The 14331-nt window shown below is 35.4% G+C and overlaps 1 pseudogene across 1 annotated transcript; it reads right to left on the bottom strand.

Moving 5' to 3' along the window:
- Nucleotides 1-4418: 4418 nt before the first annotated feature.
- Nucleotides 4419-14331, bottom strand: LOC148628426 (uncharacterized; annotated as a pseudogene). Its single transcript, XR_015923470.1, has 2 exons — nt 5670-14331; nt 4419-5084 (listed from the first exon to the last, which is right to left on the bottom strand). The product of XR_015923470.1 is annotated as an uncharacterized LOC148628426 (transcript).

Below are 14331 nucleotides of genomic sequence, written 5' to 3'. Positions count from 1 at the left end.
CGCACATCCCCTGAGCATGCTTGATTTTTTAGCCAAGTTTGGTATGAATCCAATAAACGGTCTCCGAGTAATCATCCGGACATCTTTACGTTAAGAAGAAGACAAAAAGTAAAAACAATAAGTCGCAAAACTGCGTTTTGGCGACTTAATACTAAGTAACTGTTTATGAAACTGATATTAGACCATTTTTTCAACTTCTTTGGAGGGGGTCATGTCATATAACACTTTGAAGGTCTAAATAAGAACACTTTAAAAATCAAAGTTTCAAACCCGATTTTTCATATACATTCGATAGGTTGGGTAAATAAGTACAAATATTAAAAGTTCTGTTGCATATCAAAATGAAAGGTCTTAAAGGAAATAACGATGTTTTGTCCCCGAAAATGGGTTGGGTGGGGCAATGAGTGCAGAAACTAAAATGTTTTATATTGTTAGGCCGTTGTTCGTAACAAATACATAACAAATATCAATTTCGTTATACCAAAAAGAATCATATTGGGGTTAATAAGTGCAAAACAAATTAATAGAAAGTTGGATTGTTGCATATTAAATGAAAGATCATTACAAAAATCATAATGAAAACCTCAACAATTGCATTTCACAAGGTCACCAAGTGCAAAAAATAAATTGTGAGGAATAGCTTGTTTTATACCACTCGAAAGGTCGTAACACGTACATTAAAAGGAGATTTAACATTCCAGGGAAAAACCTACAAAACATCTGACATAATAGTTTTTTTTACTAGTACTTGTACATGTTAGTTCATGTACTTATAGTATCAATGGTAGGATAAAATTGCTTTAAAAAGGAAAGGATTTTTTAAGAGTTATCTACCAAACTATAATATATGATGTCAAAGTTTCAAAATTGTCTTAACCAAGTGACAGAATCTTATGCTACAGGTAATCACAATCTTAAAGATGTGTTAAGCTTTGATACAGATACTAATTTGCTCCTGAAATGTATGTTCAATTTTCAGCCCATATTTGAAGTGCAGACAAACCTGTTATCATAACATTCATACTAATTTAAAATCCTGACTTTTATACTTTATATATTCAAGCAAAATTAATTGTCATTAGTAAAATGAAATTGAAAATATTTGAAGTCTCCTTGATGTATTTGACTAGACACAAATAAGACCACAAAATATTACTAAAAATGTAAATTGTTGACCTAGTTAATAAGCGCAATATATATTCTCTGGTATACTGAAACTCAATAGAATATGAGACTTCAGATCCATTAGTATACGTCTTTTTGACATTCAATAGGTTTACTAAATCAAGTCTAATACCAAAAGCTTGTAATACCATAGCATATTGCAAAACGAAATTGTAAGAAATTTTAACTATGTCCAACAAGAGCTAAATAAATTACTTAGTTGAGTATTTTTAACCTTAATGGTGCCAGTAATATTAATTTTACCTTAAATCATTAATCGTGAGATGTTCTTATTTTCCTTAAATCACTTTAAACTATTGTAGTTACTGCACACTTTTGTCACTGGTTGAGTAATTTTTCTTTGATAACTGAGATGCTAGGGTTATTGAGAAATGAAATTAAGGTCTCCCACTCATTATTTTTCAAGATATAATTATCAAATGTAGGCCATAGATAGACCTCATTAAGAACTTTAAAAGGATTAGGCTACTATCGATTTCTTCGTGCTTATAGAAATAATTTCCTACTCACTTATTAAAAAAATCAACATGCCCCCCTCTTTATTTTTCAAGATATTCACCTTTTGTTGTCAGCATGTAGAGGTCACCATCTACAATACACAGATGAGAATGCTAAGGATTTCATCATCTACTTTAACATTTATGTTTCTCTAAAATAATTTCAAGTGTGCATATCTTAAAAAACAAATATAAAAAGAATAAATCTGAAAATTGCTACATGTGAAGAAACAAGTGAGGTTATGAATAAGCATAAACATATATTTTGTTATCAAATCTTTTGGGAGTTGTATTCTTTGAAATCTCATAATTGATTATTGAAAATTCTTATTTCGAAAACCTGACTTTTGTAGAGACATCTGACCTTCACCAATATCCTTCAATCCATGTGAACATTCATTTGAACCTAAGGTCTAAGGTCAGAGAGCCAAAAAAGCTTTTTGGCCTTGACATTACAATTTAATTGATCCTAAGAGTTACTTTTGTGACCTTAGCATGATTGTATGACCTTAACATTGAAATCGTTTCAAGGTCAAGTAGTTTTTAGTTGAATGGTGTTAGTCTCATGTCTCTAACACTTTGGGTCCTGAAGTTGGTACTTCATTATTTTTCAGTTATTTATTAAGCCCAAAATGAACACTTGAATTGCCTGCATATTTTTGCGCATGTATTGCACATTTTTAATACTTTGCATGTGTTGTTTGGATTTATTGTAATTTTATTTTTTAAGCACAGGAGTATATATTTGTAGATCAACAATACATACACAAATAAGGTTTACACACTCAAAATGAAAGAATTAATCATAAACCTTCTGTTGATATATAATACCAAGGTCCAATTTGAAAAAAAAACAACCAACCTACAACAATTCTAAATTTTCCTATTTTACAAGAGTAAAAGTATATTCCATAAATTCATATTTCTACTATTGAAATTGCATAATTTTTTTCAAGTGTACATTACCCATTTGACAAGATCACCAAATGCAAAAAAAATGTTGTAAAGGTTAGCATGTAAGGAAAGATCTCAACATGTAACATTATAAGGAGTAAGGTTTCAAAGGGAACAGATGGCTGACTAGTTTTCTCAATTTTTATACATTGTATCAGCAGATATATTATATGCTGTTCCAGAAAAAGGAAGGTCAAATATTTTTACTTTTGTCTCATTTTGTCAGTATGTCATTCTGTTATTCTGTAATCCAGTTAAACTTGCAGATATTGAAATCTTGATGGGTTGGTTACCTACTAAGTTAACACCTTATGTTTTCAATCATTGCTTTTTGTAGACACAGTGTTAGAAATCTAGACTGTTTCAATCACGGAACCAAGATTCTAGTGGAAATCAAAAGAATGTAATCCAGGGACAAAGACCGGACATGGAAAACAAACACAACAAAGAGAATAAAGTAACCAAAACAATACATACAAAGAAACAAAAGTAAATGTGCAACTCGGACCCCACTAAAAACTGGGAGCATAGACCAGGTGCACCGGTAGGGTAAGCGTCCTCTGCTTTTCTAAAAACACCCGCCGAGTTACTCATAGAAAGTCAAGTCCGGGTTAGACGAAAGAGGAAAGGAAAATTATGACACGTTGAACAAATAAGTTTTCATGGTGCAAATGGAAACACTGTAACGATCCACGAGATCATGATGACTACCATAAAACTTCCGTAGCGATGACTTAAATCTTGTAGCAACATAACCTTGTCCCAGAAGCCTAATTGTAAGAAGTCTAGCGTAATACAAAAAGTATGCGTAGTTTTCCCTTACCATTGATCTCTAAGTGTAGGTCAAGATAGGAGGCTGACTTCACAGTGTCTGTAGTATCCTTTATCTCAAGTTCTTTGGGGTAGATGCGATGTACCAAATCCCCAAAACTAGGATTGTTTAACGATAACCAGTGATTGAATTTAAGGGAATTACTTGCTAAATGCAAGTAGAAATTCAATTTTGCTAGTAGAAATTATTTCCACTTGCTAAAATTTGCTAGTGGAATTCTGTATGCCATACAGGTTAAGTCCAGAAATAACCAAAAGAACTTGAATTTAGCGAGTGTAAATTTTCAGTACTTGCTTAATTTAGCTGGTGGAAAATCCCAGATAACACGTCATCTATATAGTGGAAACTTAGTTTAAAGGATCTAGCTAAACAATGTTCTTGCTTTCGGATCAGATCAGCTATAAAGTCAGCCTCATAAGAGTGAAGGAATAGGTCAGCCAGTAGAGGAACACAATTGCCCACTGGAATGCCGACCGTTTGTTGAAAAACACGTCCACCACACTGGACAAAATGTTGTCGGAAAAAAATCCATTTTGAAAACATCTTCTGTATATTTGGAAGATGACTTGGAATTATTTTTTTTACAAAGTATGAAGAATCTCTACCAAGAACTGTATATTTGTATCTAGGTGTACCATATTTTTTGGAGAAACAACGATGTATAATGTTTTTAAGTCCGGGAAATAGAAGTATACAGTGTTGACAAATCATGGGTTTTAATATTATTATATACTGATAATAATCTTGAATTGATGGACTCCAAAAGGTCTTTTGAATTTTTCAGGATTCACATTGAATTAATACCACTAAGGGAGTAACTTATGGAAAGAAACATGAGCCTCACCAGACAAGATTGCTATGTTTTGTCCTTTTTGACTTTGCATTAAAATTATAAGTATCAGTGTAAATGCTTTTATTTAAATAGATTACATTGAAAGAACTTTGTTATGACGTATCAGAAGTTGTTTACGGAGTTAAATTTTAATTACAGAAGATATATTGCAAATGTAATGGCTTCAAAGAATTAATGAGAAATAATGAACTCAAATACAGTGTGTTACTGCTGATTTTACCTTTAACTGTGAAGTCAAGCAAATTCCTGCGTCAGTAAATCATTCAGAGATGTATCTTCATATCTTTACCTTCATCAAACCTTTATAAAGCTTTGATAATTAAAGTCAACCATGGAAAAATCACTCCAAAAGAAGATAGTCTCCATGCCAATGCATCTATTTATGTAGTTTGAGAAATAATCAAGTAGCAATCATCATTATATATCGTCATTGTGTTCATCAAATTATTGTGGTCTAGGAGACTTCAGTGGAAGATTGAAATATCGCATACCATCAGAATTATTTTAGAATTCCTTTAGAAATATTTCCGTTCTTTTGATGTACCGATGATTACAGTTTCAATTATTCATGCAGTTACTTCAAGTTTTAGGTTGCAGGTATAACTTTTCACTTAAAGTTGTTTAAATGCATGAATGAATTTTCAAGTATGCATTTAGGCATGCTTACTGGTATCCTGCAATGGTCATTTGCACCATGAAACAAATACTTAGTATGATTTTGTGTTTTGTCTGGTTGATACCATTTAACAGGGCCAATAGTTTGCTTAAAATACAAATACAAAAATTCATTTGTTGTAACACATTTACAGTAAATGATAATGATACAATATCATATGTAATTAAATATAAGAGAATTTTAATGCATTTTATGCAATAATATTGGTTCTATACACATTATTGGGCTTGTTTTTGTTGCCATTCTAAGTACTACTTGTTTAAAAGGCCTCTCATTGGATCACACAAAATTGAATTTTGTGACGCAGAATTGACTTTTGTGACACAAAATTTAAAATTTGTAGTATATTATAAATTTTGTTAACCTGAACTCACTTTTGTTGAACAAAATTCACTTTTGTCTATACAAAAATGAATTTTGAGTACAAAACAACAAGAGTTCGGCGCCCCGTATAAATAAGACTGGGAAAATAGTGAAGAATGACTGAGGAAAAGTTGCTGATATACATATACAGTACAAAGTTCTAAATTGAAGATTAATGGGCCATATATTGAGGTTTTCCAATCATTCGAAAATTTTGTTTTGATTATTCATCATGCTGTGAACAAGTTCTGTATGTACTCTTAACATGGAATAGATGTGTGGTGTCTATAATAATAGAATTATATTCACTTTTCAATAGTCTTAGCTGCACACGGGTAAGTTAGTCAGGAGCAAGCTCAGGACGTCTGTTCGGTACAGCTGATCGGGAAGAACTCATTCATCACGTCAACGTCCGGTCAGCCTAAACCCTGTAACCAGTTTCCAACACACTCTCCCCCTCTTTTCAGCCACCATCCATCCATTCATCTCTATAAAACACTAACAGTAGTATATATTTAAAATTCTTTCACCCCATTACAAGCGATACAACTTCAATGCATTTAAAGTTGTAGTTTCGGCTACCTCCTTTATTGGCATGCTCCAGACATGAGCTAGCCTCCTAACCATATTCACCAGTAAAGATGGACATCCTTCTCCCCCTTTTGCACTTATATAGGGTGCATCTGTCACCAGTACAACATCCTAAGTGTGCACATGAGACACAGTATCTGATAAATGGGGATACCTGCCAGTAAGGATAAATGGAGAAATACCAAGGTTTTCCACTTCCGGTAACACCTTAAGCTAGAGACAAAGCTTGGTTCTAGAATGGACTTCATTATCCTCAAGCATCTATCTTGAAGTTGTTCATCACCCTGACAATGAATAACTACCGGCAAGTTCTTGGTCCTTGAGATTTCAAGCTGTACCCTAAAAGATTCTTCCTGTCTGTACAATCTGTGATGGGGTGAACTGGTGTCCAGCCCACACTCACCAACTCCCACCACCTATTTAGCTGACAACACCACTTCAAGATCTGAAAGCCATTTCCCTTCATCCCTGGAACTCTCTAGATCAACAATGCCAAATGTAAGTTTCAACCTCTGATCCTTACGTATCTCCCCCCGCTAATGACTACCAGGCCAGTTCCTTGGGAAGCAATAGTTAGCCACCATGTTGGTAATGGTCATACTGCCTTGTTCATTTTCCCAAAAGAGTTCTGTAAGACCAGAACATCTGGTTTGCTTGAGATAGGTACCTAAATGAAAATGAGAGTCTATTAACTTGCAAATTTTAAGTGGAGGTGGAATAAGTTCATGTTGAAAGTGGATCAAGTTTTCTTGATCTCCTGTTGTTACCTTTAATAAAATAGCCAAAATTTTCCAATGAATAAGTGAGTGAAGACCACATGGAGGGAAAACACCATGAGAGACCTGTGCAGTTGAATGTCTATTTTCCCGATTAAACAATTGCAGCAAAGGAATATCTTTAAAATGGTGTACACTGGCAGAGCAGTTGCTGAATTCTAATTGGATGGATACAAAATGCTTCATGTCTGCTGCCTCCATTTCTAGTTGTCCATCTGTTTCTTCAAAAATACCATTTATCAAGGTTTTCCCATTAAGTTCTTCTGTGAAGGCATGACCAGATTCATTATCATGTATCTCCCTGATGTGGTGTCGTAATAAACTCGCTTGAGTAAACTGCATATGGCAAGTCCTACAAGATGTCAAGGGATATATGTACCAGGGTATGTGGGTGCAAATAATATGTCGGCGAACGTTAGTGAATTTGGTTGTACAAATAGTGCATTTTTGGACTCTTTCCTTCTCATAAAACTCCCTCTCACTGAGGTCCTGGAAGGTGGAATGTCATCCTCACTGGGCTCATAATCTGGTACTAAGTCATCCTCTAGCACGATTCTAAAAAAAACACTGAAAATAAATACAAAGAAGGAAAAGACAAATCAAAACACAACTCATACCCGAGCCATGACCCGCAGTGTTTAAACAAGACATTTTCCACATTTGATATAGATAAACACATAATTACATAAAAGAAGAGAACATATATGTACGAGGAATTCAAACACTAAACAACACTGTACACATAGAAACACTAAACAACACTGTACACATAGAATAAATTAAATGCTTATCAGTCGGTATAATCCAAGAAGTAAGCTGTTTTTTTTTTAATTTAACGCTTTGCCTCTCTGTTCCTGTCAGACTGAATGTCATATAAGAGTAATCAATGTTACAGCGGTAATCAAATGAATGTAATCCAAGGACAAAGACCAGACATGGAAAACAGACATACACAACAAGGAACATAAAGTAACTAAAAACTTGGAGCATGGACCAGGTGCACCGGTAGGGTAAGCGTCCTCTGCTTTTCTAGAAACACCCGTCGAGTTGCTCATAAAAAGTCAAGTCCTGGGTAGACAAACGAGGAAAGGAAAACTATGACCCCTTGAATAAATCAGTTTTCATGGTGCTGATGGATACATCATAACGATCCACGAGTTCATGATGACGACCATAAAACTTCTGTAGTGATGACTTCAATCTTGTAGCAACATAACCCTGTTCCAGAAGCCCATTTGTTAGAGTTCTAGCGCGATACAAAAAGTCTGCGTAGTTTCGGCAGGAGCCGAAGGGATATTGCAGCAGATGAAAGGAAAGCTGATAATTCTGAATGAAAAGTCATCACGTTTGTCGTAAAGTGGTCAATAGTTTTTCTTTACCATCGATTTCTAAGTGTAAGTCAAGATATGAGGCTGACTTCACAGTATCTGTAGTATCTCTTATCTCAAGTTATTTTGGGTAGATGCGATGCACCAAATCCCCGAAACTGGGATTGTTTAAAGATAATACGTCATCTATATAGCGGAAACTGAGATTGAAGGATCTAGCCAAACGACATTCTTTCTTTCTGATAAAATCAGCTATAAAGTCAGCCTAATAAGAGTGAAGAAATAGGTAAGCAAGTAAAGGAGCACAATTTGTTCTCATTGGAATGCCGACCGTTTGTTGAAAAACACGTCCATCACACTGGACAAATATGTCGTCGATTAAAAATTCCAGCATTTTGTAAACATCTTCTTCTGTATTTTTGGAAGATGATTTGGAATTATTTCTTACAGAGTATGAGGAATCTCTACCAAGAACTATATATTTGTATCTAGGTGTACCATCTTTTTTGGAAAAAAACAACGATGTATAATGTTTTTAAGTCGGGATTTTAACTGAGTATGGGGAATAGAAGTATACAGTGTTGAAAAAATCATAGGTTTTAATGCTATTATATGGATTCTTGTGAAGTTTAGGAATCCAGTACATAGACGGTAAATCACAATCATCGTCCTTGGTAGAGAGACCAAAAGAGGATAGCACAGATTTACGATTTTCCACAATCTCTTCTTTGGAGAGAGTGGTAGCAGTATATGTCTTATCACTGCTATTATTTTCTACGTCTACCTCTGATAATAAACATTGGATATAAAACGTTTTGCAGACAAATCAATGTTGTTTTGGGCTTTGTCTACTGGTACGACAACATATTTGTCATGTATAGTAGACAATGTTTTTGCTACATCGGGATCTTTGAAAACTGATGTAGCCTTGGCACTCATTGACCTACTTTAAACTTTCATTCGTTTCAAAATTAAAGACCTCACGGCCTTTAAGCACTCTGACAGAGAATCAATGTCTTCTTGTTCTCTTTTTATCCATTTTCTTGCATAGTCCTCGATGGCATCCATTAGAACTTTAAAGTTATAATTCCAATTTATGGAGCGTGGTTCACGGTACTTGGGACCTTTAGAAAGGATATTACGTAGAGATCTCCCGTAACGACGTGACCAGAAGGACCATATTTGAATGCAGAGGTTTTGCAAGAACAGTCAGGTGGTTTAGCCTTGAAGTCCTCAATCTCGAGGTTCTGCAATAGCCTTTTATAATTGAAAATTTTGGATGCAATGGGTGAAGTATAGGAATATGAAATAATTGGTCTGGATTTGTCTTTGAAATATGGGGGAATTTTGTTGGTTACGTTTTTGTGATGGAGGATGTTTAATTAATTGCATCTATACCTTTGTTGACAAACGGTAAAACAGTCTCATCCAAGGCATTAACGTCCACTGTCGCTAACGGGTCCCAATCATTAATAATCATATGACCCTCTGCTTTGTTTCTACTTCTCCTACTAATCGGAGCATCCGATTTGTGAGTTATTCCATCAGATATTGGTCCATCTGATATATGAGCCACAGCAGACTGATCCTCAAATAGGTCATCTAGCCCGAAATTTCCTTGTTCTTCAAGATCTTGTTTCAATGTTTCGAGCCCCGACAGATATGAACTTAGCCAAAGTGGTAGTTTAGAATCTGTACATAACTTCAATCTATCATGATGAACAGATTTTAAACTACCACTTTGGCTTCAAAGGCGAAGATCATGACTGATAATGGTAAATCATGACAAAGGTGCAATGCTTGATTTTTTTCAGACTTTCAGGCATAACCAGCAGATGTTTTGAACAAATTGGATCTTCTCATAGATAATACAAAACCCCACCTTCCCTAATGAATCTAGGGAATCAGGTTCTACACCATTTTCAATCCAGCTTATGATAATTTTCAAATCTTTGTCATCAATTTGTTCTCTACGAATATCTGTTGTGGACAGAGTATCGACCCAGGTAGAGGCTGAAGTCTCAGAGATCCTACGAGCGGCTATCTGCTGTACATAATCAACATCCACTTAGAAAGTTTCCCACTGTGTACGGGCTTTGGTGCAAAATTTATATCCACCCAAGGGCAACTGATCAAGTTCAATGTATGGCTGATAGGAAGGACACATGGTCAAAGCATCAGATATTCTTGAAAATCCAGCATTTGCATGGAGTCGTCCACTACGGTGTTGAATTATCAAATCATACTGCCCTCTATCCATCTGGCAAGCTGGCCCTCTATATTCTTGAAATTCAGAAGCCATGATAAACTGTTGTGATCTGACCTTAAAAGGAACGTATTACCTAACAAATACTGTCGATACTGTCGGGTAAAGGAAATAACTGCTAATAACTCTTTCCTAGTGGTGCAGTACTTCCTCTGTGCTGGTGTTAGGACCTTACTTGCAAAACCTATTGGTACCTCTTTACCGTTCTGAACTTGACTAAGTGCTCCACCTATAGTTGAATCTGAGGCATCTGTGCCTAAAATAAGTAAGTCTTCAGAGTTTGGATAATTCAAAATAACAGCCTCAACCAAAGATGTTTATAGTTTTTCAAATGCTGACTGTTGTTCTTCATTTCACTCAAATGGTTCCTTGGGTTTCGCTAACCTATCTAACGGTACAGCAATATCCGAGAAATATGGAATGTGTTCTCTGTGGTAATTCATAAATCCCTAGAATGATTCAACATCTTTCTTACATTTTGGCCTCTCCCATTTCTTGACAACTTTTACATTTTCCGGGTTCACTTTTATTCCTTCCCTACTTATTACCTTCCCTAAATATTTCACCTCATTCTGAAAAAGACAGCAGTTTTTCGGCTTCAATTTTAAGTTATACATTCGAAATCTTTGGAAAATTTTATATAAATTCCCAATGTGCTCATCCAAATTCTTGCCTAACACAATAACATCGTCTAAATAAGCTAGACATTCTTTCCAAATCAAACCTTTCAAGACTAGTTGCATGACTCTACTGAATATAGCTGGGCTGTTACATAATCCAAAGGCAAGTTTTACATGTTCAAATTGTCCAAACTTGATTATAAAGGCTGTTTTAGGACGATCATGCTCATCCATCTCTAGCTGCCAGCAACCCGCAGCCATATCTGAAGTGGACATGTAAAAGTTATTCCCCAAGGTGTCTAGACAAGCTTCGATATTAGGTAGTGGAAAGGTATCTTTAACTGTAACTTTGTTTAAATTCCTGTAGTCTATGCAGTATCTCAAACCACTAACACTGGAGTAGCTGTCCATTCTGAAGCGGATTCCTGAATGCCATCCTTTTCAATAATCTGTGTCAAGTGCTCTTCCTCTTCCTTTTCAAACTTCAAAGGAGTACGTCTTAGTCTTTGTTTGATTGGTTTGACATCCTCAGTGTCAATTCTGTTTGATATTTGCATTGAAGAGTCCTATATCAAAATATTGTTTTGAAAAAATATATTGGTATTCCATTAGTAGTTGTTCTACACTTGCTGCCTGATCTTCGTATAATTTTTGAATAGACCTTTCTAATAACTCTTTAAGTGCTCGGGTACCTGTTGGTCCTGTTTCTTAGCATCGATATCTGTACCCCACTATCAACAACTGCTTGTACTTCTTTACTGCCTATTGTGAGCACTCCATAGTTTTGTAACCTATGTCATATTTTGTTCTGTTTGTGTTTTCCTTATGGCGATTCACTGGTAAAAAAATTGAGAGCCGTGCATACATGTATATATCAAATGAAAGCTAATAAAACAGGCTTTTCAATGCATGAACTTATTAGAGAAAAAAATAAAAACACAAGAATAAATGTCACCATGGAAACCACACAGAAATCATGTAAAAATGCATAAAAACTGACAAAAATATACCCACTTTAAGCTTCAAAATGACAGATTTCCCGCGAAAAATACAAACATTTTTTTTCTGATTTTCTTGCTTTGGACAAGGAGCTTTTTGAATAATCACATTTCCTATGCGCATCGCCGGTTAGATTTTAAGCTATTTTACCTCCAATAAAATTTCAATCACCAATTTGTACAGGGTAAAAAATTCACTTACTTTCCTTTTCACACGTTGGACAGGCAGCCATTGAAAATAGTTCCTTACAACAATGAAAATAAATGTAACATAGCCAAACACTTGTCCTTGTTTACTTTTTCAGAAAAAAAACAACAAATAAAATAATATCTTTATTTATAATCACCATAGCAACCATCAATTTTCAATTATTTATTTTTTCATCCCTAGCCAAAATTGCGAAACTAAATGAAACTGTGGAATGCTAGCTTAACTAACAGTAACAGACATAGTCTTGGCATCAGAGGCTACAGTCCTATACTGGATTACATTGATTGTCTGAAAACTATTAGCTGGAGGGGGCGGCCAGTGTCATCTGGGTGGGCTGAGGATTGGCCTATTTCCTCAGCCCTTTGAAGTTTAAATCTTTTGCTGGGCTAGGTGACCTCGACCTTGACCTGTCTCTAAATGATTTAGCATCGCGTCGTTCAGGACACTCTCGTGCGAAATGTCCTGCCTGACCACGCCTATAACAATTACCGTTTGAACTACCTTGGTTGAATCTACTAGGAGAAGCAACTCTTCTTACTGATGACCTGTTCCTATTCTCTGACACTATCTTTAAGATGTTTTTACCATGTCCTTTGTTTACTCCTGGTCATCTTCTGTTTTCTTCAATCTTTGCTCAAATAGTTGCATGCGCTTGGATGGAGAAGCATCTCTTTCATTAAATTTAACAACTCGAACTGATGGTTCAGCAGATTCACCGGTAGCTTCAGCACTAAGATCATTAAATGTTACTCTCCTAATGTCCATTCTCCTCGGGCCCAATATAACACGTTTATTGGTGATAACATTCTTGACATGATGAAGTGCTTCATCCAGTGAGACTGGATTTTTGTCCATAGCTGAAAGTGCCGCAGCTGTGTCAGAACACCCCTTAAGAGATGCGTCAATGGCTACAATTTCAACAAATTCATCCGGAGTATCTGGATAACCACCAATAGCCATTTCCTGTCTTCTCTCTGCAAATTCTTCTAGAGTCTCCTCTTTTTTTTTGTTTTAGGTCCTGTAATTGTCTCCTTAACGTGTGAGACAAATCCCTTCGACCAAACCTACTTTTCATTTTCTCAAATAACAGGTCATAATTACCTTGTACTGGTCTGTTTTTAACACTATATAACTTTAATGCTTCATCTCGTAAACACTCAATGAGTTTGTCCAATTATTGTTTCGATGTCCATTGATATCTATCAGCTGTATGTGATGCAGATGGTACGATCTCCAATCACTCTTACCATCATAGGTGAACATCTTTAGTGGACTAAGTCTATCATATCTCTCTGTCCACTCCTCCTTTCCCCTAATTTCAGTTTTACCAGTTATCTGTGATGTTGTTGTAACATTACTTGTACTCGTATTCACCCTAGGTTTAACTGAATCTGTTTTATCATAAGAAGCTGTCACAATGACTGGCTTTTTTCCACTACAGGTAAATCTAAACCATGTAGACTGTTATTCCCTGTTTTATTGTATATTCCAGATGGTGACAATCTCTCAATTTTTTCAGCGGCCAGTTTTATCTGTTCTGACTGGCTTATTTTACTCTCCTTCTGTCTTACTTCCTCTCTTAGAACCATTTCACGGTTTTCAAAGTTAGCTTGCATTTCTTTCTTTTGTAACTGATTTTTCAATCTGTGTAGTAAATAATTGTTCTTGTTCTTTTAGATTTTCCTTGAAATCTTGTTGCATTTGTGAGATTATACCTGTTTTCTGTTTCAAAATCACACTCATTTTTCTCATCTGTTCCTGTAATTCAGCAATCTGATCAACAAAGGATCTGTTTTCAGATTATTCAATTACTAAGAACCCTTCTTGTAATAATGGATCCCAGATATTGTTAGGAGCACCCAATTTCAAGTCCTCAAGGGTGAGTAGGCCTTTGGCATCTCTGGCAGCTACAATTAATCCAGCTCTAGTTTGGCCAATGTGTTTTATTGTTGTTAATTCCTCCTTGGTAGCTGAATTTATATCCACAGGTACTCTTTCCATATTGATTTTCAACGAGGTATTACAGTACTACACTGCACCAAAACATAATGAAAAAGGTCTGCGTTAATAACCGCTACAAGGGAAAATAAATATCGCGAAAATGTGGGAGCCCAAACTGTTCGCTCCCTTTTGTACTGCGTTTTAAATTAGTTATATAACCTGATTTATGGTGCCCTATAT

Source organism: Perna viridis, chromosome 1, assembly GCF_037379345.1.
Source record: "Perna viridis isolate PV_CMFRI_1.1 ecotype Kerala chromosome 1, ASM3737934v1, whole genome shotgun sequence".
Classification (NCBI taxonomy): Eukaryota; Metazoa; Mollusca; class Bivalvia; order Mytilida; family Mytilidae; genus Perna; species Perna viridis.
Note: the sequence above shows the minus strand (reverse complement) of the source record. Positions and strands in the feature narration are given on the sequence as shown.